The sequence below is a fragment of the Cyprinus carpio genome, chromosome A23, assembly GCF_018340385.1.
Source record: "Cyprinus carpio isolate SPL01 chromosome A23, ASM1834038v1, whole genome shotgun sequence".
Taxonomy (NCBI): domain Eukaryota; kingdom Metazoa; phylum Chordata; class Actinopteri; order Cypriniformes; family Cyprinidae; genus Cyprinus; species Cyprinus carpio.
The window spans coordinates 4,122,875-4,145,929 of record NC_056594.1 but is presented as its reverse complement, the minus strand read 5'-3'; the positions used below and the strand labels follow the sequence as shown (position 1 = coordinate 4,145,929).

At 38.2% G+C, this 23,055-nt stretch overlaps 1 long non-coding RNA gene and 1 pseudogene across 1 annotated transcript; one reads left to right on the top strand and one right to left on the bottom strand.

The window, feature by feature from the left end:
• Positions 1 to 469: 469 nt before the first annotated feature.
• Positions 470 to 11,809, top strand: LOC109048641. Its single transcript, XR_002010974.2, has 2 exons — positions 470 to 3,134; positions 11,031 to 11,809. It is a non-coding gene; the product is annotated as an uncharacterized LOC109048641 (long non-coding RNA).
• Positions 11,810 to 14,967: 3,158 nt separating this feature from the next.
• On the bottom strand, positions 14,968 to 17,475 carry LOC122135209 (annotated as a pseudogene).
• Positions 17,476 to 23,055: the final 5,580 nt, after the last annotated feature.

The following is a 23,055-nucleotide window of genomic DNA, read 5'->3' as shown; positions in this document are numbered from 1 at the left end:
GTCACAGAGAATTAAGATAGTCAAAAAATAAAATTGCACGCAGCAGTTCATTTCAATAATTTCAGATTTTTCTATTCATGATGGTATCAAACAACACCAAATACAAGAGTACACAAACAAGAGTCAGACAACAGATACTTCCTCTGCTATTCACCACTTATCAAAACAGTCAGCTCATGAGCGCCACCATGTTGTAGTTTTATGTAACAGCAGTGGCTCTGGGCATGTGACTGAAAGTGTGAATCTTAGAGGCCTGGGTTCTATTATATTATATTAGAACATCTTTCTGTAATATTTTATTTTATTTTTAATTTATTTATTTTATTTTATTATTATTATTATTATTATTATTATTAATAATATTAACAAATTTACTAACAAAATAATCATCTAAATTTTAACTACAAATTTTCGCACCAAATATTCATCTAATTGTGAACTTTTCTAATTGTGCTGACAGTGCTGGAAATGTTATAAACAGATTGTATGAAGATGCAGTTAGTAGAAGTTGTAACGTAGTTAGGATTCAAAACCTCGCCTTTTGCCATTTAACTCATATATATTGCAAAAATACAAGTCATTACTCAAATTTACTGTTTTATTTTACACTGAATAGCAGCTTTGGGGAACAGCACAGTGGACACCAAAATAAAAACATATATACATATTTGAATAGACCAACACATATTAGCATTGTTAATTGACATCTGTGCCTCCCAAATCTCAAAAAACACTGGCCCCACAGAAAGTAACATGAACAATCTGAAAAAAAGGGAACTAGGTAGGTACAATGGGAACTTGTTCTAAACAAGCTCTGCAGGTGGAGCCGAAACATGAATGTGACAATCAGCTGCTCAGGCTGAATTTTATTTATTTATTTTTTTTTTTTATGCAATGCTAACACATGTGGAGTGCACCAAGCCAATGTCAACAGTTCAGGTTGGAAAGTGAGATGATTCCGGGGCCACAGATACAAAGCAAACATGCAGAAAAACCACCAGCATACAGGCATCACAGCCCATCCCATCCGAGCATTTCCGGGCACATGCATTACACAAAACTCAGGAGCACAGACACTTCTTTGAAAGCACTTAGGTACAGGTGGGCCAAGGGTCTTTTGAAAGGTACATTTTACTGTATGGGAGTAACCGGACCCGGATAGGATCCTGCTTTTAGTTGACTAGATGGCTTGTGCAGGAAATGGTAAGTGCTGAGGGAGGTGTACACCTCACACACATGAAAAGGTGCTCTGATCTGTCCCACAACAGGCACACATGGTCTGACCTAGATTCCCCCCATTCTGTATAAAAGCTGCTCTGCCAAGTAAGGCAGAGTGGGAAGGGCTAAGCTGTGGTGCGTAGCTTTGCCCCATCTCTCTCTGTCTCTCTCTCGCTAGCCCTCCCAAACATGGGCGGAGTGTAGCGTGGCCTTTTCAAACTCGCCCGGCTGGCAAGCAGACTGGCTTTTGGAAGCAAGCAATGCTGTTTTGAACTGCTGCCAAATGAGACAGCCTCTGCCGGCGCAGCTGAAACTTTTTACAGCCTCCCCTCAATTCGACAGGAAGAGACACGGGGAGCAAATTTGTAGGAGAGGGGAAAAAGAGCAAAATAAATCTTTGTAGCCTCTGCAACTAAGGCACTGCATCAAGGATTTCCTTCTGTGCTTTCACGGTTCCCTACTTTGGCAAGGTGCCAAAAAGATGTTTAAAAGAGATTTTTTTTCCCTCTCTCGCTCTCTGGGAGGATTAAACGGGGAATGGATGTGCTAAGAAGTGAAGAGTTCAATGAGTTCAGTAAATGAGAGATATGTAAATGCATCAATAACAAAGGAACTGTGACGTCACACACTGTGCTGCCCAAGACACTGCCTGCAAGCAGACGGAACAAATGCGGACTCATTTGACAAGATGCCATTTGCGTCCTATAAAGAGTATTCCTGTTTTACATCACAGATTCTTGCACAGGAAGAAGACCATGTGAAGCCTGCAACGACTGAAACGAATGACATGTTCTCTTTCATGGTAAGGACTTGGGGACCTGACAAACTTTTAGCATTATGACTCAACTGAAAATTGCAACAACTTTCTCAGTGCTTATTTGCATAGTGTTTTGCTACTCTTAACTAAATGACTGCATGCAAAGTGCAACATGGATGATGATGTCAAACACAAGGTGAGTCATAAAACCAAATGAATCAGGCAGGCAAATGAGATTAACCGAGTATAGTGTCTTTCAAGACTCTTTGAGGAAGTACTACGGACCGCTCATGTCATGTTTCTATGCGTTTGAAATCCAAAACGCAGGCGGTGGCAGAAGAGTCACTGGATGTGTGTAATGATTAGCGAGGACTATAACTGGAAGGCTCAAACTACCTGGGACAGATGCCAAATGCTGACAAAGGCAATCATTGCATTCTCGGGGCAAGCAAAATCAACTCTTTTGTCCTCTTGCGCTTCTTTTGGGAGGGTTATTTATAACTCCTCGAGAAACCACCGAATGCATTGACTAAATGCTTAAGGGGTCGGTCACATGCTTTGGCTAAATGGAATAAAAAATCATGTAAGTATTAACCTGTTCTGAATCTGGTGTTACTCAGGACCCATTTAGCTGAAGAGTTTCCCTTAAAAAAAAAAAACAATTCTGAGCCCTTATTTTCCAAACTGTATACAAGGAGAAACTGTGACTGGGAAAGAGGGGTACAACCTGACCTTCTCACATTCCCATAAAAACAAGTTTTGCGTGCTAGTTTAACACAGACGGTAGCAATAACTGTACCTTTATAGGCACTTTGTGATTTTCAGCATGCCAAACCCTCTCTTCCTGATCCTGATTTCTTTTACGTTACTCAAACTCCCTTACTTTCTCCACCTCCTCTCTCCCTCTCTCAGTTTCTGTCTTTCACTTTGCATCCTGTGCCAAAGTGGGCAGGGAGAAAGAGCTCGTGGTGAGGTGGGTGAAACGGAGGCCGCTGTACGTGCTCTTTCTTCAGCCACAACCCCGTGGAAGAGCATGTTTGGTGGTAGCACGTTTCTAGGTCTCTCTCCCCGAGATAGGCGTAGTATGTGCATAAGTCTACTCTTCTCGCCGCCATGACCCTGCCTTGTGTTCTTTGATGTTGAAGCCTCTAGTCTGCAGGTATTCCATTTTTTTCTCGCTTACGTACTTTGGAATATCTTTGGTTACTTTTTAAGAAATTCTCTTAAAGCATCATTGTCGATTCTTTTACCCAGCAGCTCTGGCTCTCTTGTTCACTGTTGTCTTCCTCTTGTAAACGTGTCTGCTTCACCCCTGAGTCCATGCCTCGGATTCCGCCATTTCTACTACACTAAACAATTTTCGGACAAATCAGTTGTTTATTTACATTTGATAAATGTTTTTAGGCTCGAAGCTATTATTTTAAAAAAGGGGGGGGGGAGTATTGTTGTTATTATTTAAAAAAAAAAAGAAGTTCTTTTCACAATTAGGTACGCGATCCTTCAGAAAGCATGTATGTTCTTTTAGTTTTTGTTCATTTTGTGCATTTGATTGTAGGGTTTGAGTTTGTTTAAGGATTTGAATGCATTTGAACATCCAAATAGAGTTTAGGTGCTGCCTTAATGTTTTTAAAGGGAAATTAACAGTGATGTATTTGGATATGATGCTTATGTTTCATGAATGCCCTATAAATTCCCATTATGTAAAAGTTCTGTACAAAGATCTTACGGTCAGTTTTGTATTTTATATTTCTATAAAAAGAAGGTGAAGTTAGGACTCAGCTGGTAGAAATAGTACATTTAAGAAAGCATAAATTTAGTTCATCTTGCATATACGAGAGCATTCAGTCACTTGTTTGGCATTGGTAGATATGATCAAAGGACTTCTTTTTCTATTCAGCAGGTATTCTTTTTAAAATGTAGGCTTGTGCTGTTTGTATTTGACTGCCCCCCCACCCCCCAATTGCAAATTACATGAGAGAAAAAAGAGTGGGGCTAGCTTGGGAAAGAAAATAATTAAATAAAATAATTCACTATATTACATTTGTCACACAGGAGTAACTGAACAAAATACAGATCAAATATTACAGACAGAACACAATTTTGTGCCTTTTTGTCAAATTCACAGTAAATTCCTTTAAAACGGGGCGAACAATCAACGAGATCTGGTTTCCTTGGAAAAGAGGTGGTGACATCTTTTTTGTTACAAGGCTACTATAACTTGGACGAAATGGCAGCAAATGACCACTGAAATTGAAAATGCATTGATGAATTTGATTTGATTTAAATCTAATTTACGTCCTTAAAAAATTACAAAGAAAAGCTCTCAAGATGGCGTCGACATGCCACGTGTTTGTGTATTACTGTACTAAGTTTATTTTACTTGAAGGGATTTTTAATGCAGTTTTTTTTTTTTTAAGTACCTTTTTTATAAACAAATCCTTATTTAACAGCAGATCGGCTCTTCACAAGCAAACAAAAGCGGAAAAGCTGAAAACGGTGCTGTTAAATTGAAATAACACATGATGTGCTGATGTTTGTTGATTTGGCTGTAGCGCAAGGATTTTTCTTGGATTATGTTCTTTTTTGTGCTTTATAAATTGTCAGCATAAGCAAGGAGGGCAGGCAATTTACTGCTTTGTAAGGTATAACCGAAAGACTCACCAAAGAGGCACAAAAGTTTGTGTATACATGTTTATTTTGTTCAGAGACAGAGAGAGATGGCAACAGGAAAAAAGTGGAGCGAGGGAGGGAGGAAAGGAGAGCATTTCCTCCACCCCCTGTTCTCCTCAGATGAACTTATCATGTAGCATCATATTTTCTCTCTCTCCCTCCCTTTTTTTCCCCCTTTCCCATACAGCCCCGCTCCCTCCTACATTTACTGTAGCTGACAATCAGATGCACTCTGGGCTCCGACCCCACATTAGCAAACAGGAAGTTTCAAAACAAACAGAGTTTAACCCTAAAAATACTTAGATTTCACTGCATACACAATCAAATCTACAACCTCATGCTAAAATAGACAGAATCCAACACCAGTTTTGTAATCCCAGAGTATTTTGACTTCAAACTGAAAGTTTTATTTGGATGAAGTGTTTATACCGAAAGCAGAAAATTCACTGCAGGTGAGAAAACACTGCTGTTTGCCCTGCAAACGCGCAGACACGCAACATATTCTCGCAGCCTATTAGTCACATGGCCCCAGATGGGGGCAGAGATCTAACTCTAATCTGCAAGTTCTTTGTATAAATAAGGCAAGGCAGAATCCTTATCGTCGAGTTTCGATGAGTAACAGCAGGCTCTCCGGAGACCGCGTGACAGAGTCGACCAAGGTCAAGCCAAGCCCAACTTCCTGTTTTTTGGGGACTGCTATTTTTGCTTTAAGGGCGTTTCTCTCTGGTGTAGGTTGATGACAGGAGATCATATGCAGAATGATTAATGACATTTTTGAAGAGTTATAGCTTTCTATGGCTTAACTATTTTAAGCAGTGGCAAAGCTGTGTGGAAGGAAAAAACTGAGGAATAATGTCACAGGTACAGTAAATGGAACAGGAAGAAAAGTTTAGCTAAATGTTGTTTGGGGAAATATTATGCTATATATTGTGTACAATGATTCATACCAAAAAAATATGGCATGTTTCACGTTAAGAATCTTGTGCAACAGTTGTACTAAAAGCTAATTTGCGAGTAATATGTTGCGAGTAACTCACCACTGGTGGGAATGCTGATCTACTGCTGTTCAAACAAAAGATTACAGATGCTAGTAAAAATTTAAATTATCTATTGTTTGTTCATACCGTATCACATAGTTTCCTTATTCATGAGACATGTTTCGAAGACTATTTTCGATTATATGGATGCCAAAGGGATTTTCAACGGGGAAGCTCCCCTCCTACATTAAATTATCGCTGCACAAAGGCATTGTCTCAGGTTCCCTATTTTTATTTTTTTTAATTGTGGCCTCTTACTCTTCCTCTGCCAACATCCCCCACCCTTCAATGCTCTACCCACCACCCTCTTCTCCGTTCATTGAAATTCAGCCTGGCATACAGGCACTGCCCCTTTCTTGGCACCACTCGGCGACAGAAAGGAGCGGAGAAAATTCAAATGAAAACAAGATTATGTACCAATTTCTCAATCGATGAACTTGTGGCAAACAGTCAGCCGGATTCGGTGGATCTATCGCAAGATTATCGATAGGCATTTTCGGTGTATGATTTCAGCAAATATCCTAATCACATATGGTCTTGGCAACCATAACGCAGTGGGAGGCATTCAGCAGGCTAATTGATTTGCCCGTTTACCTCCTGCGATTGGATGGTCACAAGGGCTAACAGCTGTGTCCTTTGGTCGCTAGGTAAGATACAAGGCCTTTTGTTGATCTTATTTCACTTGTTTACCTATTTTCTCAGACAGGGAAGTAAGATGTTCCTTTGTGACTATAAAATGCTTGGTGTATGATTACGCCTAGAGTTGGTATGGTATAGGTTAGGTGTAAACAAATGCAGGCAATTAAAAATGGCAGCCATTTATTAAGAGACACAACGATGACTGTTTAATTGCTACTTTGAGAAACATGTTTTATCATGTATCACAGGGTGTGATATATTAAGCCAAGAATATTTGTAATAAGCACTTCTGTGATGTTTTTCATATACTAGAAACACAGGCTCTGTTCCAAAACCTAGTGAGCTCCCTACGTAGGGAGCATTTTAAGGCACCATAGCTGTTGTGAAGCCTTCCGAAAGGTAAGATACTTTGCTTGAGCCAAATTCTGAGCATAAGACATCGCAGGAGTCCTTCCCGGAGAAGGCAATCCCAGAATGCATTGCAAGCTCAGTGAAAAAAAACAAAAAACAATCCAAGATTGCTGCCATTATATAACAAAATGTCTAAAAAAATCCATAAAATACTATCGTTTTAAAAAGTATTTCACTCAATATTCATAGTTGTCAGTCACAGACTGGCTCAAAGACCTGGCGGGCAAAACATCCATAGAACTGCAGCACAAGCCTGTCAATTTTCTGTCTGTTCTAGAATCTGATCTTCTCTCAAAGGAATAAAATAAAGATATGTGAACAAAATGCAAGTTTTGGCCATTAGCAATCCATATAAAAGTCCCGCCGCAATATTTCAATCACTAAAAACAGCATGGCTATGATTAATATGAAAACATAAAGTGCCTTTAAAATGATGCATACTTACAAGAAAGCAGATGAGCCTGCAATATAAACGTGATGCACTAAATGGTTGTGTTTTCTTAATAATGGTTGTGTTTTCTTTGAATTAGAACAGTTTTAGCTTAGCCACATGCTAACACCAGACTTGACTGAAATCAATTATGAGTCGAGTGTCCAGTTGTATGATCCATAGAGTTTCTGCCTTCCACAATCTTCAAAATCCATCACTTATAATATTGCCTATAGGCAGGGGATTGCAAGGCAGTCCACTAGGTTTTGAAAAAGGGAAATTGTACACTCTTTTAATTCAGATAAATATGTTTGATACATACAGGGCAAAATCATTCACAAAAAAACATGCCACAACATATGTTATTAATCTGGCTCCCATATGTAGGCTATAAGCTAAAGCTGATTTAAAAAGAATAAACATGTTGAATTATTAACATAAGGCACTAATGCCTGCAATGCTATGAGCTATTACATGCAGATATGTTAGTGCTAAGTTGCTTATGTTAACGCTATGACTTTGTGTTAAGCCTGCATGCATTCAGTTGGCTTGAGGGTGAGTAAATAATAGGGTAATATTTCATTTTTGGGTGAATTATCCCTTTAAGAGACTCACTGTTTAAAAGTCAGTCATACAAAAAACTAAAACTAATCAATAACCTAATTTGAATGCCATCATTAAATATAGCCTAGCTTTTAATAGTCTCTTATGTAAATTGATAGCGTTAAGCTAAGAGGATTTTTGCCATGACATTTTAGTAGCAGTGTTATTATAGTATTATTTATTATTTATTATGAGTATTTATAGTCATCTACTTAAGTGCAAAATTTAGCAAGCAGTTAAAGTCATATTTCAGTCCCTTAGTGGAAATTCCCTTACAGTACCATATTGTACTGTTAGCATGAAGAAAAAATCATATCATTTATGACTAAATCTAATTATTTTCAATACCACCCACACTGAAAGCAACAGATAATCTCTAATACTCTCTTAAATACCCATGTAGTAAAAATCAGGGCATTTGTGTCTAATTTGAATTAGCATTAGCATTACATATTTTAAAAACATGACTAAAGAGGTAATTTACATATGAACAAATCTAAGCGGCACTAAAATGGACCTAAATACCTGGCAAAGCACCAAAAGCACTGGTTAATCCCCATCAACGCAATTACCGCATATTGGGGAATTGAAGGGCAGACTAGTTCCCTGTGTAATCTAAAAATGATCCAAATGTCACATCTCCCTGTTGAAAAAACAAACAAACAAACAAACACACACACACACACACACACACACACACACACACACACACACACACACACACACAAAACAGCATCTACAGTTTAGGTATGTTTTGAAGCATGGAAGCTGGTTTGAGCTGCTCCTAGTTGGACATGAGCTGCTTCTGAGCAGGAGCTAGTTGCTTAGGACCAACACATGACAAGCTTAAACCAGCTCAAGCCAGCTGTCATACTTCAAAACATACCTAACCAGCATATGCTGTATTTTATTTTTTTTTTATTTTTTTTTCCCAACAGAGCTGTCACACCATATTAGCATATCTTCCTCTATCACAGGTAATGCACCAAACGTCATCCTCGACTTAAGAAGCAGCTCTAGAATAGTTGGTACAATAAAACATCTAACATGCTAAATACTAATACCTAAATTTATATTTTATATATATTTTATATTTATTACATCACAGTAAGACAATTGCATGTCTGTATCTGATGGTGTTTGTAAAAAGTGCACAACCTGAAGAATTACATACCTGTGCAGATAAGAGATAAAGATAGTTAAGCGTGTTTTGTTGCACATGCAGCTTTTGAACTGACTTAAACTGAAAAGTTAGCAAATCCGAGTTGGCACAGCAAAGTCATGTCATGCCATCTCTCAGCTTCTGTCTCCTTCTTTGTGATCCAGCAGACTGCGTTTGCGTGCCAAAACTTTTCAATCAATGTCCCCCCGAATGGGCCAGAAAGAGCATGTGTATGCTAATTAGCTAAGAGGACTTTTGTATGTTAACAAATTGCTAAAAATCAGTGTCTGGAAGAGATTTGCATGTTTATTTATGCAAAACAGACATGCTTCACCTCTTAATGCCACACAATAACTGTTTTTATTGCTATTTTGCGAATGTTTTGCGTGTCTCACTTAGCTGCCTGATCAAAGGTTCTGCTGGAAGTTTATAGGGATGAGTAAAGATACTGAAAAAAAAAAAAAATTGGGTTGTAGAGCTATAACATTCTCAAAATAAGAAACTGATTTAGTGGGATGCTAATATGTCACAGTGCTGGTGTTCAGAGATGTTTAGGTTCATCATGTATGCTAACATGCTAATGGGCGTCCAGAAGCAGATGACTTTCACAGCATATCTGTTCGTTTTGTTGTGTGTGAAAGAACGCTATTGACTCGAGATTGAATCTTGGCTTTCTTGTGGTTGTACTGATGCCAGGCGTCCTTCAGTGTGACGAGAGGGAGACCCTTGCTCTTGCAAACAGCCTCTGAGAACAGTGAACGCGTGAATGGGTTTTTCAGGCACACCTCGCAGAAGTTGTAAGGAATGCACAGCAATCGCACCCTAAAATGGCCGAAACAACGCCATTTTGTTTTCCCTCTATTTTGCTGTGAGGAATAGCAGAATCAGCTTTGTTAAAGCTACAGGAGACAGCTGGGGAAGCCATGTTTTACATCGTCTGTTTACCTCAAATGGGTAGCTTACACAATGTTGTCTTGTTGGAATGAGCTCAGTTTTTGGCAAAACGGGCGCGAATTCCTGGCGAAGGATCAAGACTTTTTTTTCTTCATGATCCAATGCCAGCCTCGCTAGAATGAGTGAGTAATTTCTTTGGCTTTCAAAATTAGCGCTTCCCTTTTAGCCTGCATCCTGGTTCAACTCCTCACAGTTCCCCGGTTTTTCATGTTCGTTTTTGCGACTCAAATAAGCGCCGCTGACTCGAGTCTGGAGAACACATATGCCAAAGCTTTCAACTACTGTTGTTTTTCTGCAACTACATAGAAATATGTAGCTCTGTGATCTATGACATGAGGATGATGCTTTAACAAACTGGTGCCAAATAAGACACTTTGATTTATAGAATAAAATATTAAACCAAGTGGCATCGCACACAAATGCTGCACAAGGTTTTTTCATAACTAACTTCACTTCTCATTTTTGAAATAACTTTAACCAGCTGGTGAAGGTGATTTTAGTGGATGTATGAAGTTGGTTCTCCTCAAATTCACATATGGTGTCCTAGCAGAAAAAGAGGTCTTGTCTTCATTTTGAATATAATTTAATATTTATTATATTAAAACAATTTTTATATTAAAAAATGCCTTTCTTTAAAAAAATAAAAATAAAATGAATTAAACTGTTATGTTTTAATTTTGTAAAACAAATTACACCAGCTTACTTTTAAAAAGAGTACTTTTTACAGTAATAATACAATTCAAAAGAATATCTTTAAGTGTGAACTAAATGTAATGTTTTCAGACACTTAATTATATGTTATTTACAATTAAATGAAAGTAAATTATATTTTAAATATATGTTAAATGCAATTAATTGAACTTAAGAGTGCTTTTTTGGCTCACTTAGGTAGGACTTAACTACAACATATCTTTATCTTTCTATGTAATTTAGTAAATTAGCATGTAAATCAGCTATTTTAAAATATACTTTAAGGATTTCAAGTACACTACAAGTGCACATTTAGTACAATTAAGCACATTCCGTGTACATGCACAATGTACAATGTCATTGTACACATTAAAACGCTCGCTCAAACTGTAATGTGGAGTCCAGCTACAACAGAGTTTGCCTGTATGATTGTGTTAAGCAGTGTCTCTCTCTCCGCAGGAATCCAGCGGTCTGCTGTCTGGCTGGTTGACATCTGTTCTGCTGTCCTTGGGGCTGAGGTAGTAGATTGAATAGTTGTGGAGCCCTGCGCTCTCTCACTGAGATAACTATACAATCTACTGTCTTTCCTAAGGCGACAGCCAAATCATCCACAAACAACATGGACTCATTTGAAAAAGTGTCTGCAGTCCTCCAGTGAGTTGGAAAGGATATTCACTCACATTACAAAAGCAAAATGGGCTGGTATCGATGAGTCATGCTGACTTCATGCATACGCAAACGTGTCAGGCGATGGGACTGTCCTTTGGTGTCCTGACAGGGTGAGGTAGTAGGTTGTATAGTTTGGTGGGAGGGATCAAACCCTGTTCAGGTGATAACTATACAGTCTATTGCCTTCCTTGTTGTACCAGCTATCTGTCTGCTAGTGGAAATTCCCTGGAGTTTAAATATTGCTTAAACCCTTTGGCCTGCTTCACACCACATGAACTTTGTATATGTAAGCGTAGTGTTTATTTCGGCACCCATATATACAAGTTACATCATTCACACTGCCTGCATAAACAGAGCAGTGTAGCATGAGTGATACACTGAAGTTAGTCTGCAAAAAAATACTTTACGAAGCAGCAAAGTAATGGAGCAAACTCCCGAAAAAGCATGCTTTATTCAGTAAATCTGAAACACGTTCTATTCAGTAAATCTGACTGAATCAAGAAGAGTTAAGCAGTTTGAAAAGTTTGGGGTCAGTAAAAAAATAAATAAATAAAAAGTTTGCATTTAAATAATCAGAAACGAGAGTTAAGACTTTTATAATGTTACAAAAGATTTCTATCATGAATTAGAACTTTCTATGTATCTGAGAATCCTGAATCACAGGGCCTTATCATATACCCGGCACAATGTGGCACCAGGTGCGACGCAAGTGTATTTTGCTAGTTTCAGCCAGACGTACTGTGTCATTTTCACGTACTGTGTCACGTTGTTTAAATAGCAAATTTTAAGGCAACTGAAATAGACTGCGCCAATGACCAACAAAAACCTGGTCTAAAGTCTGGCGCAATTTATATATATATATATATATATATATATATATATATATATATATATATACACACAAACAAAACAAAAAATTACGCGCACGACCAGATCCGTTCCCTCATTAGAGAGGCATTCAGCTTTTCTTTTGCAAATTCCGCCATATAGCGAATCCGCCATGACGCGAGCGCAACTTGCTTTTAAAGGGAATGTGAGAAGACTCTGATTGGTTTATGGCTCGTTATGCCCAAAACACACCCATTACTCTTTAAGAGAATAGGAACCACCCTTTTAGACAATGCGTCTGTCGCGCTGACCATTTTTCCTGTCCTTAAACTAGAAAAAATGGATTCAGACACACCCTAAACTTAATTGCACTGTGCGCTTTAGACCAAGTGTTTAGATCATTAAAATAGGGTCCATATTATACACCAAAAAAAAGACAAAAAAAATAAAAGAAAAATAAAAGTTTTGAACAATTTTCACTCAGAAATAGCTAGAAAAATTTACAGTTAATTACAAAGAAAAGACAAGTGACATCCAATTAAAGTGCAATGTTGAAGAGGAAAGACTGAAATAGAATTTTCTTGTAAAATGTACTCCAATAATCTTTGTTTTATTTACAACTTTTTTTTCTCAGTGATTGATAATAATCAGAAATGTTTCTTGAGCAACAGATCAGCATCTTAGAATGATTTCTGAAGGATCATGTGACACTGAAGACTGGAGTAAAGATGCTGAAAATCCAGCTTTGAATCACAGAAATAAATTGCATTTTACACTATATTTATATATTTTGTTTTCAACTTTTTTTTATTTATTTTATTTTATTTTTTTTATGCAATAAATGTGTCATTGGTTAGCATAAGAGACTTGAATGAATTTTTTCTAAAATCTCACTGACTTTTGAATGTTAGTGTAGATTTAATGATGATCAAGCCTGAAATAGTTCTCACTCCACTAAACATTTGATAGGTTATGGTCATTCATTAAAGGAAATGCTTAGTGCATTAAGATAGAAATCACCTCGTTGTACAGCACAACAAGACTGTTGCGGCTTTGTGTGTGTGTGTGTGTGTGTGTGTGTGTGTGTGTGTGTGTGTGTGTGTGTGTGTGTGTGTGTGTGCGCGTGTGTGTGTGTGTGTGTGTGAGCATTGTGAAACCCGGCTTACACTTTACCTAACAAGCCTGAACAACATCCATTCCTCTGCTGCAAGCTTAACATGCTGATCTGGTACATGAAGAGAAAAATCAGATTAAAAGAGATTTACTAAGCTCAGATTTATGGCTTAATCAATAATTTAGCATTTCTGTTGGCTTGTGATCAAACAGGATTTTCACACATCATAACAGGAAATTCATTTTCAGTCAGACAATGCATGTGGCCTTGTTCAGAGAATGAAACACACACACACACACACACACACACACACACACACACACACACACACACACACACACACACACACACACACACACATATATATATACATACATATAAAACAGCACAATAAATCATAATGTGTTTTTGTTCTATGAATAAAATACAGTTTTATTTAATACTCTTTTGCCTTTTTGATTTTATTTTAATTTAAGTTAATTTTGAGCAGTTTATACATTTATAAACAGTTATCTTGTGGAAAGAAGGTCTTGCTTGGAAAAAGTTAGAGATTAAAACAGTTTGTGCTGCTGTATGTATTCCTTTGTTGTGCAATCTTTATAAAATCACATAAAACAAACAAATTTAATAAACACATAATTTTGTAGGCATGTAGTTTAAGGAGCTGTTGCATAAAGGATCAGAGCTTTAGAAAATATGATTTTATTAGTGAAAATTATATTTGCCAATAAAATAACTTGTGAGAGAATTCTTTGATATTTACAGTAAACTTTGAAAGTGTAGATCTCAAAACAGACTAGACTGTAGTATGACAGTATCTAGTTTGGAAACAAGCTGACATACCACCAATTATGACCGAAATTTTATATAATACATCTTAATATATAACATTTTATTTTTATAGAACACAGTATATACATAATAAATTGTATACAACAAGGGTATGTCAATACTGTGAAGCTAATTCAAGCAAAACTCTTCCATCAACACTCTAATACAGTTAGTCATATACTATATTTGATAGCTTGTTACCATAAACATCCATCAAGTTTTATTTTTATTTTTTCCACAAAGTTGGTTGGCAACAAATGTAACTGTGTATAAATATGAACATGTAAACAAAACCTGTCAAGTTAGACTTTGATCTACAGCCTTTATCTGAACACATGAACCATGTCAACAAAATTACAGTAGCATCCAGTGACACTAACCACACAATCAAGTATGAAGTTTAGAGAGAAACTTGTTTAAATGAAGAAAAAAAAAAAAGAAACTCTCTGCAGTCAAATATTTGGGAATATTTTAATGGTCACTATGAGGTAACAGTTGTAATTGCGGTATTAGCTCTTTTTTTGCCCTTTCCATTATAAGGTAGTCAGCCTCATTCGAGTTTTCAAATCAACAATTGAGAGTCTTCTCGTTGAATTTACAATAAAATAAAAAATAAATAAAATAAAATCAACAACAACAAAAAACTAATAAAAATCAAATGTGATTCTTCACAGTGACTTCTGGGAATCTCCTGTTACTATTTTACACCATTTAATTATTTTACCATGGAAAGGGCATTTATTGTATTGCAAAATATTATAAAATATAGATTTTCTCAGTAGATGTTAAGGCCATGCTTTTACAGTATCCATACATACAGTATTCTGCCAAAAAAAAAAAAAAAAAGGGCAGTTAGCTAGGTCAATTATGATTGTTCAGCATCTTTGTATTGCATTATATTATATGTTTTGCATTAAATAAATACTACAGAGCTATGAACCATAAAAGCCTGATGTATCTGACTAGTTTTCTGACTATTAGTTCTCATGTCGCTTTACAGAGTTTATATGTTTCACTAGCATGCCTGCTCTCTGTTTCTTTTAGGACGAATAGCCGTTTTTAAGCATTTGGCTCCATCTAGTGGCCATACAGCTTCACAGTCCCTGAAGACTGAAGCTTTTCAGAAGCTTTTCATGTGGATATTGTAGAATATGTACAGTATCAGTCTCCAACATACAGTCACTAAAAGATCCATTCAGAATCGTATTACAGTGAAATTATGGTTTTAGTTTATCTGCCTGATTCATGTGCCGGTGTTAGAGGGTGATGTAGTTTGATGGCCGGTATTAGGTTCTCCAGGCTGGGATCTCCATGAGGAGCTTGAGAAGTCTCTTTGTCCTCTCAAGCACTGTACAACTCCAGATCTCCAGGTAAGCCTCCCTGATCTTTGTGATACGGAGTGCGTAGACTACAGGGTTCACCGGTGTGTTGGCATGAGAGAGGAGTATTCCTGCGTGGAAAATGATCTTGAGGACCCTCTGAAAGTAGTACACAATTCATGAGATGCAGAGGCATCCAACATGCTGCAAACAGTAGGAGAACCAGAGCCAGAAAACATGCCAGCCTCTTCTCCTTGATTAGAAAAGCCCTTCATTTAGATTCAGCAGGTGCAGAAGTCTAGTCATGCCTCCGGAGGCGTTTGCGCAGACTGTAGAAAACAAGAGCGTAAAGAAGATTCATGGCTGCCAAGGGGAGTAGGATGTAGCACAAGTAGTTGAAGTAGACCATATAAGGCAGGGAGATGACAGCTAAGAAGGCGCAGTTGATATAGGAAGAGTTAAGGAGTAGGGAGGACTGGGGATCATCATTATGCCAACCAAAAATAGGGGTGAAACCCAGCAGACAAGATACCATGCAACACAGGACCACCACAGTCTCTTTATACCTGCAATCACAGAGCATGTTAACTGTTGGTTAATTGGACGGCTGGACCTACCTTTGTCAAAAAGAAGTAACAAAGTTTTAACTGTGTTGCCGTCTTCCAGGCCAGCAGCATGAGACTCAGTCCAGCTGCTCTGCTCGTGCACATCCCATCATCGGTTCTCTTTTAGCAGTTCAGTTAATGTACTGTTAGCAGTAACTGAATAACTCGGGATATTGGTTTATGTCATGTCAAAGGGAGTGAAAGGCACAGATCTTATTTATGCACCAAGAGCTCATAGCACTCCAAAGAGAAAAGAAAAATTTAAATCGCATCATATGACCCCTTTAATACCAGGCCGGATACCTGATTCTGTGTTTTATTTTGTCAATTATTATGTGTTTCTCATTGAGCTCTGGATGTAGGAAAAGCATCTTTTGCATGTCAGTTGGGAATATAGTCAACAAGTGGCATATTGTTTAGATAAATGTAGTAAGTGTGAGAACACTATTTATGGAGCATAAAAGACAAATAAAAACAGGACATGAGCTCCAAAAGATCACTGTATGTCATGAAAACTAGAAACAGAGAAATTAAAATGTTTGTATTAAAAAGAATCAATGAATAAAACGTTTCAATGAGACATCCGCAGTTTGGTTGTTTGATGTTTCTTGTTTGGCTAGTAGAAACCAGCCATTAATGCCTGGTAACTTTAATTTTTACTAGCCAAATTGTCTGGTGAGTGACAAAGTTCATTTCAAACTCTGGACACATTATATTTAATTAGTGTAAGTGATTAAAATCATCCCATCTCAAACTGACTACAAACTGTGTTTTCTGACTCTCACAATTATGGTGTGGGATTTGCCCAAAACAATTTTCATTCAGAAATTGAAAGTAAATTGCTAATAATTGCTAGTAAAATTCTTAAAAGTTTTCTGAATAGGAAATAAATGTAAATAAAAAAAAATAATAATAATAATAATTATAAAGAAACGGCAAGCAACACATCAAATTAAGCATTTTGATAAATTGTTAAAATATTCTTTGATTTATTAACTTCTTTTTTATATAATCTTGTAATTATCTTGTAATAACATAATATTTTCATAAGCTCTAACCTGAGAGCTATTGAGACCCACAGGTATCGATCCACAGCAATAGCCAGGAGGGACAGCACAGATGCTTGTGTCAGCACCATCACTACACAGCTGACCGCCAGACAGGCCTGGAACAGGATCTCCACTCACCCATCCACCAGCACAGCCGGGGCACTGCCACCGCCCCCACCAGGAAATCAGCCATGGCCAGAGACGCCACGAAACAGAAGGTAGGCTGACAGTAGGTCTGCCTCAAACACACAGCCCAAACACCAGCACGTTCCCCAGGCAGCATGCCATGGCGATGACGAGCTCCAGAGAGGTTTAGATCAGCCAGGCCATGAGGAGAAAACAATCCGGTGCACACGAGCAAACAGAACACAGTCTCAGTCGAGAAGGAAAAATCTGAAGATGGGTATGAAGAAGCCTGTGACAATCTAGTCTACTCTCCTCCACACACACACACACACACACACACACAAACACACACACACACACACACACACACACACACACACCACACACACACCACACACACACACACACACACACACACACACACACACACACACACACACACACCCCTGATCTTCAGTATGCATCTCTGGGGTCTCATTTCCACTTATATGTCTTCTGAATAGACAATATTATTCATTTAGAATATTGCTAAGTATACTGTGCCTACTTTTTTCTTTTTTTTTTTTCAAATAGAAAGTATTGTGCAACAATAAATATTTAATAGAATAGTACTCTTCATTGTTGTCACAGGACCTCATTACATGCATGTTTAATAAAATTTTATGTTATATATAAATCACTTTTGATGTGACATTAGAGGTTTGGTTCATAGTGCCAGCACAGCAGCAAAATTATCTGCAAAACACCGGGGCCCCTACCGGTCATGATTGTCAAGGTTATATAAGAAATAAACAGAAAAAAAAAAATTCCACAATTGTTGGTTTTAGCAGTTAGCATAGAAATACTTTTCATAATAGACATAGCTTACAAATTGATGTCAAAGGCAGTTTACTTATTGATATGAATATAAAGTACGGTCCATGCGAACTCCAGTAAGGTTTTCTTCTACACGTTACTGAACCACTATTAATAACGTATGAATTGTTCAAACTGTGTATTTATGTGTTTACTCACTGTCATACCTAAAAAGCGTGACTGACGCGCTGCAGTAGAAAGAATTTAATTTCTCATTATGACTCCCTCTTCTTTGAATCTTTGCATTACAGCTGTATGTCAAAATAAACTGTTGATCTACCTATGGACAACAGGGGGCAGTGCTGTTTTTGTGTATTTTTCAGGAAAAGGAGAAAAATAAACCCATGTCATGAATCCATGAAAGCTTTGTTCGTCTTTAGACGGATTTTGTTTATCAAATATTTTGTCTTTTGATGAAAAAACGTTTTATGTTCTGTTAATGTGACATTTTTGATACATTTTGAACATTTCGATAATTTCCAAAATGATAAATGATGATCATTAAACATAAAAACTGAAAAGTCTTATCAACATGAACAAAATTATTATTATTTTTAATTAATTCCTCTGATGTAGTTATGCTGTACATGTTAGAGCTCTGCAGAGTTGTACATAAGGCAGTAGGCCTAGTTGGTGTTTATTTAGAGGACAATGACAAACCTTTTCAGTAGTTATATTGTATTTTTTTTTTTTTTTTTTTTTTTTTTTTTTTTTTAATTTGCAACTCAAATAAAATATCAGTCATCTACTAAACAAAACATCTGACAGAACACAGACTTCTTTTAAAGGGAACCTATTATGCAAAATTCACTTTCACATGTTGTTTGGACATAAACGTGTGTTGGCAGTGTGTGTACACAACCACCCTATAATGATAAAAATCCATCAATTCCTTTTTTTTTTAAATCCCCATAAGTAATAAGCAGTGTTTCCCAACTACCTGTTTTCAGCACTGCTGCTTATGTGACGTCACATTAGCCACAGGCCCCGCCCACGAAAGTTGACAGACACTGCCATTCTAACTTAGAACCATCCTGAGCGAGTTCACAGCGAGTAGTATATAGTCCGCCATTGCCGCACTGCCGAGAATGTCTCCCAAGCATTTTAGGTGTTCTGTAGCTGGATATATGAATCCACATAGCTCTCTCCATTTACTCCTGAAGTCGAGGTGGATTAATTTTGTTTTTGAAGAAAATTCTCCCTCAACTCTACCGAAATTTGTTTATGTCTGCGTGAATCATTTACACCGGACTGCTAAGTGGATGAATGAGGGTCAGTATAAAGCAGGTTTTGCACAAACGTCATCCAGCTACACCTTCAGAAGATGTAAGTATCACACGTTTGTTTAACAAATTGTCTTTCTAAAAGAGCTTCTTGGCACTCTCTAAGGCTAATGTTGCTAAAGCTACCATTGTCTGTCTGTTTTCACTGATGCTGCCTTCACGCACTACCAGAATGATCGTGAAAAGGAAAGTGGGAGTTAAAATTGCATATGAAAGCAATGTGAAGTCGCCCGCTGAAATTAGTCGAGCTCATAATCACAAGTGGGGCTATGGCACCATGAGTTTTTTATCATGCGGTATTCCTGTCTGTGTAATTCATAAAGTGCATTCTTTATGCACAGTACAATCGGATGACTGACTTTTAAACTGAGTGCTTTTTCTGTAAAGATAACAGGCTTGTACTAATAGTGGAGTCAGTGTTTTTTTGCAAAGGCTAGCACCCGTATTGCCGGAGCTTGAGCTCTTGAAGCTCCGCCCTCTTCCCCGGAGAACCAGCTCATTTGCATTTAAAAGCAAAGACATGAAAATTGTGTGTTTTGGCTTATACCCTAAAAGTGGCAATTTTAACAAGCTATAAAAAATTATCTGTAAGGTATTTTGAGTTAAAACTTCACATGCACACTCTGGGGACATCAGAGACTTATTTTACATCCTGTGAAAAGGGGCATAATGGGACCCCTTTAACTGGAAAATTTATCAGAATATCTACACAGACTGACACTATGACCTACTGTACGTAGTTTGTTTGCAAGGAATATGCAAGAATGACATCATTCAAAAAATCAAAAGTATGTATATTTTTCAATAAAAATAATGCAAAATGCAGTTTAATTATAATTATCAGTATAATTTCAGTATAATTTCAAAATGTTAATTTTAGATTATGACTGAAGGTCATATTAAGTACTTCATCATGACTGCTAATCTGATATTGATTTTACACAACAGCCCTGTAAACTGGAATTTGTCAACTTGTGTTTCAGAAAAAAAAAAAAATAGTATAATTTTATATTTTAAGGTCTAATTACTATTTATAATAGTTTGTGTGGTTTTAACAGCAAGCCATTGATGTGTGATACAGATGCCATCTTTCCCTTCTCTTCAATCATTAACAGTTCTGTTGTAATGGCGGTTTTCTAGAGTACACATGCTTTGCATATGTGACCGTATGTGTGTGAATATGTACATGGAGGACTCGTGCTAATCTGCCATCAGATGGAGCACAGAGCTTTGTCAGAGATGTTGTGATCTGTGTGATGAGGCGTATCAGTATGAGAATTCAACAGGCTGTTTAAAATACAGATGCAAACCCAAACCCTTTAGTTTACATGTGGGTGCATGTTCAACAACATTGCACCCACATGTAAACTAAAGTGACCTAGATTTCCTGAGTTGCCTATTATGTCATTATGTTAATCATCTCCTTAGTTCCCTTTGTTTGGTTCATGCTCAGTCCTCAGTTCTCCCGTAGTCGTTGTCCGTTCTCAGTCTATGTTAAGTTGGTTTCCGTGCCTGTTCTCCTGGATTTATCTGATTAAAAGGCTTCTCATTGATCTCCTTCGTCCTCATGCAGTTTGTATCACCAACGCATCACAGAAGAATGGACCGATTACAGTTTTTTTTTTTTTTTTGCCATTTGTTTCCTGTTTCCCCCACTCCTCTGTCACCATGGACATTCCTGCTGTGGCCCTTTGCTATGCCTGGAGCAGCGTGGCTGTCTGCTGGAAGACCACACACAGAACTTTTTACATCTTGCATGCCTGACTCATTACCCTGATCTCTCACTCTGTGTTTTTTACCACGCCAGCCTGAGCAAGTGGTCAAGGTACATTGTTGTTGATATACAAATATAATTAAAATTAATTATATAATATATATATATATATATATATATATATATATATATATATATATATATATAATATATATATATATGAGGGACGAGGTCTTGGAGGGCTCGGAGGGAAGCCCCGCCCACACTCCTGCCACTGAGGGTGAGCTGCTACTGGTCACTGGACATTATATTGAGGAACTAATGTTTGATTTTTAAGAGGACTTAATAGACTGGTTTGGGGAGGTAATACCCAGTGCTCCTGAGTCTCCTATGTCTCCTGTGTCTCCACTGGTTCCGTCCAGCCCTGAATCTCCTGTGCCTCTGCTGGTTCTGCCCAGCTCCTGTTCTCCTGTGTTCCTTCTCAGCCTCCCTCTCCTGCCTCCTCTCCTAAAACCAGCCAGTTCCTCTGCCATATCTCAGCTAGTGCCTGTCAGTCCCTCAGCTCAGCCTCAGTCAGCGCCATCTGGGTGCTCCTATCTGCCTCGGGCATCCAGTCTTCAGCTCTGCCTAGGCGTTAGGATCCCCTGTCTCCGCCTCCATTCTCTGAGTCTTGGACTCCACCTCGGTCCTTCGACCCATTGGCTCTGCCTTGGCTCATAGCTCCCTCATCTTCACCATGGCCCATCATCCCACTGGCTCCACTGGGCTCCCTCGCCCTGTGGCTCCACCTTGGTCAGTCATCGACCATCCTCGGGACTCCACCCCTCTGACTTCGCCTCATCACCCTGTCCCTCTGGATCTGTCAGGTTCCTTCCCTTTGGCTCTGCCTTTGTCATCAGTCGCTCCGGCTCCTCCACGGTCTTCCGGATCCCCGTCTCCTCTTCGGTCACCTGAGCCACCAGCTCCGCCTTTGCCTTTTCGGATCCTCAGTGTCGCCCTGGCCCTCCATGTGCTCGGCTCCACCTGGGTCTCCACCTCTAGTGGGTGTCTAGTGGGTGTCGTCAAGGCCTACTCCACCATGGCTCCCTCCTTCGACTCCACCCTGGGGCTTCATCCTGCCTGATCTCTGGACCAACATCTGGCTCCTCCTGCTCCTGGCTTCCCCTTGGCTTCTCCCATCCTCCACTCCCCCTTGGACTCTTTTGGACTATTTTTGTTTTTGGCTTTCTCCTGCTCCATGCCCTCCTCCAGAGCCCTCACTCTCCCTCCTCAGTTTGAACTCTTTACGGCGCAGAGACACACCTTCCCGGGAGGGGGCGAACTGTTACATGTATGCCTTGTTTTCTGTTCTCTCCATTGTGACCTAGTTTTCCTGAGTTGCCTAACATGTCATTCAGTTCACCTGTTGTCTTTTAATTATCTCATTAGTTCCCTTTGTTTGGTTAATGCTTATAAGTCCTCAGTTCTTCCTTAGTCTTTGTCTGTTCTCCGCCTATGTTAAGTTGGTTTTTGTGCCTGGATTTATCTGATTAAAAGACTTTGCATTGATCTCCTTCATCCTCATGCAGTTTGTATCACCAATGCGTGTCAGTTGTTTGGCATAAAGCATTGTTTTACAATCTTATTCTTTAAAATACTTAAATACTTTGCAGAACCATTTAAAAGAACATAATGGCAATCACTCAATACCATGATATTGATCAAAGTGCAATGTTATTAGCATCTGATTCAATCAATGCAATCCAATCAGATTTTGTAGTTTGTAGTTTTCAGTGTCTAAAGAATTAAAAGCTCTCAATTTCAGTAAATCTCTTTAAAAAATAAATAAATAAATAAATAAAAAATGTTTGCATATAATTCACTGTAAAATTAAAAAATGCGGTTGTACTACCTAATCTGACTGAAAGTGGTTGACTCTGATTCTTAAAAGTTTTTAGCAGACTAGACAGACTAGAAGCATGACTTGCTACTGTCAATAGATACGCAGACTGTGAGCATGTAAGATATTTTGCTGTTGCATGAATAGGCATACATAAATCCAGTAGCAGATCTGGACAGGTGGTGCTGGGGAGAGTGAAGGGTTTCACGGGA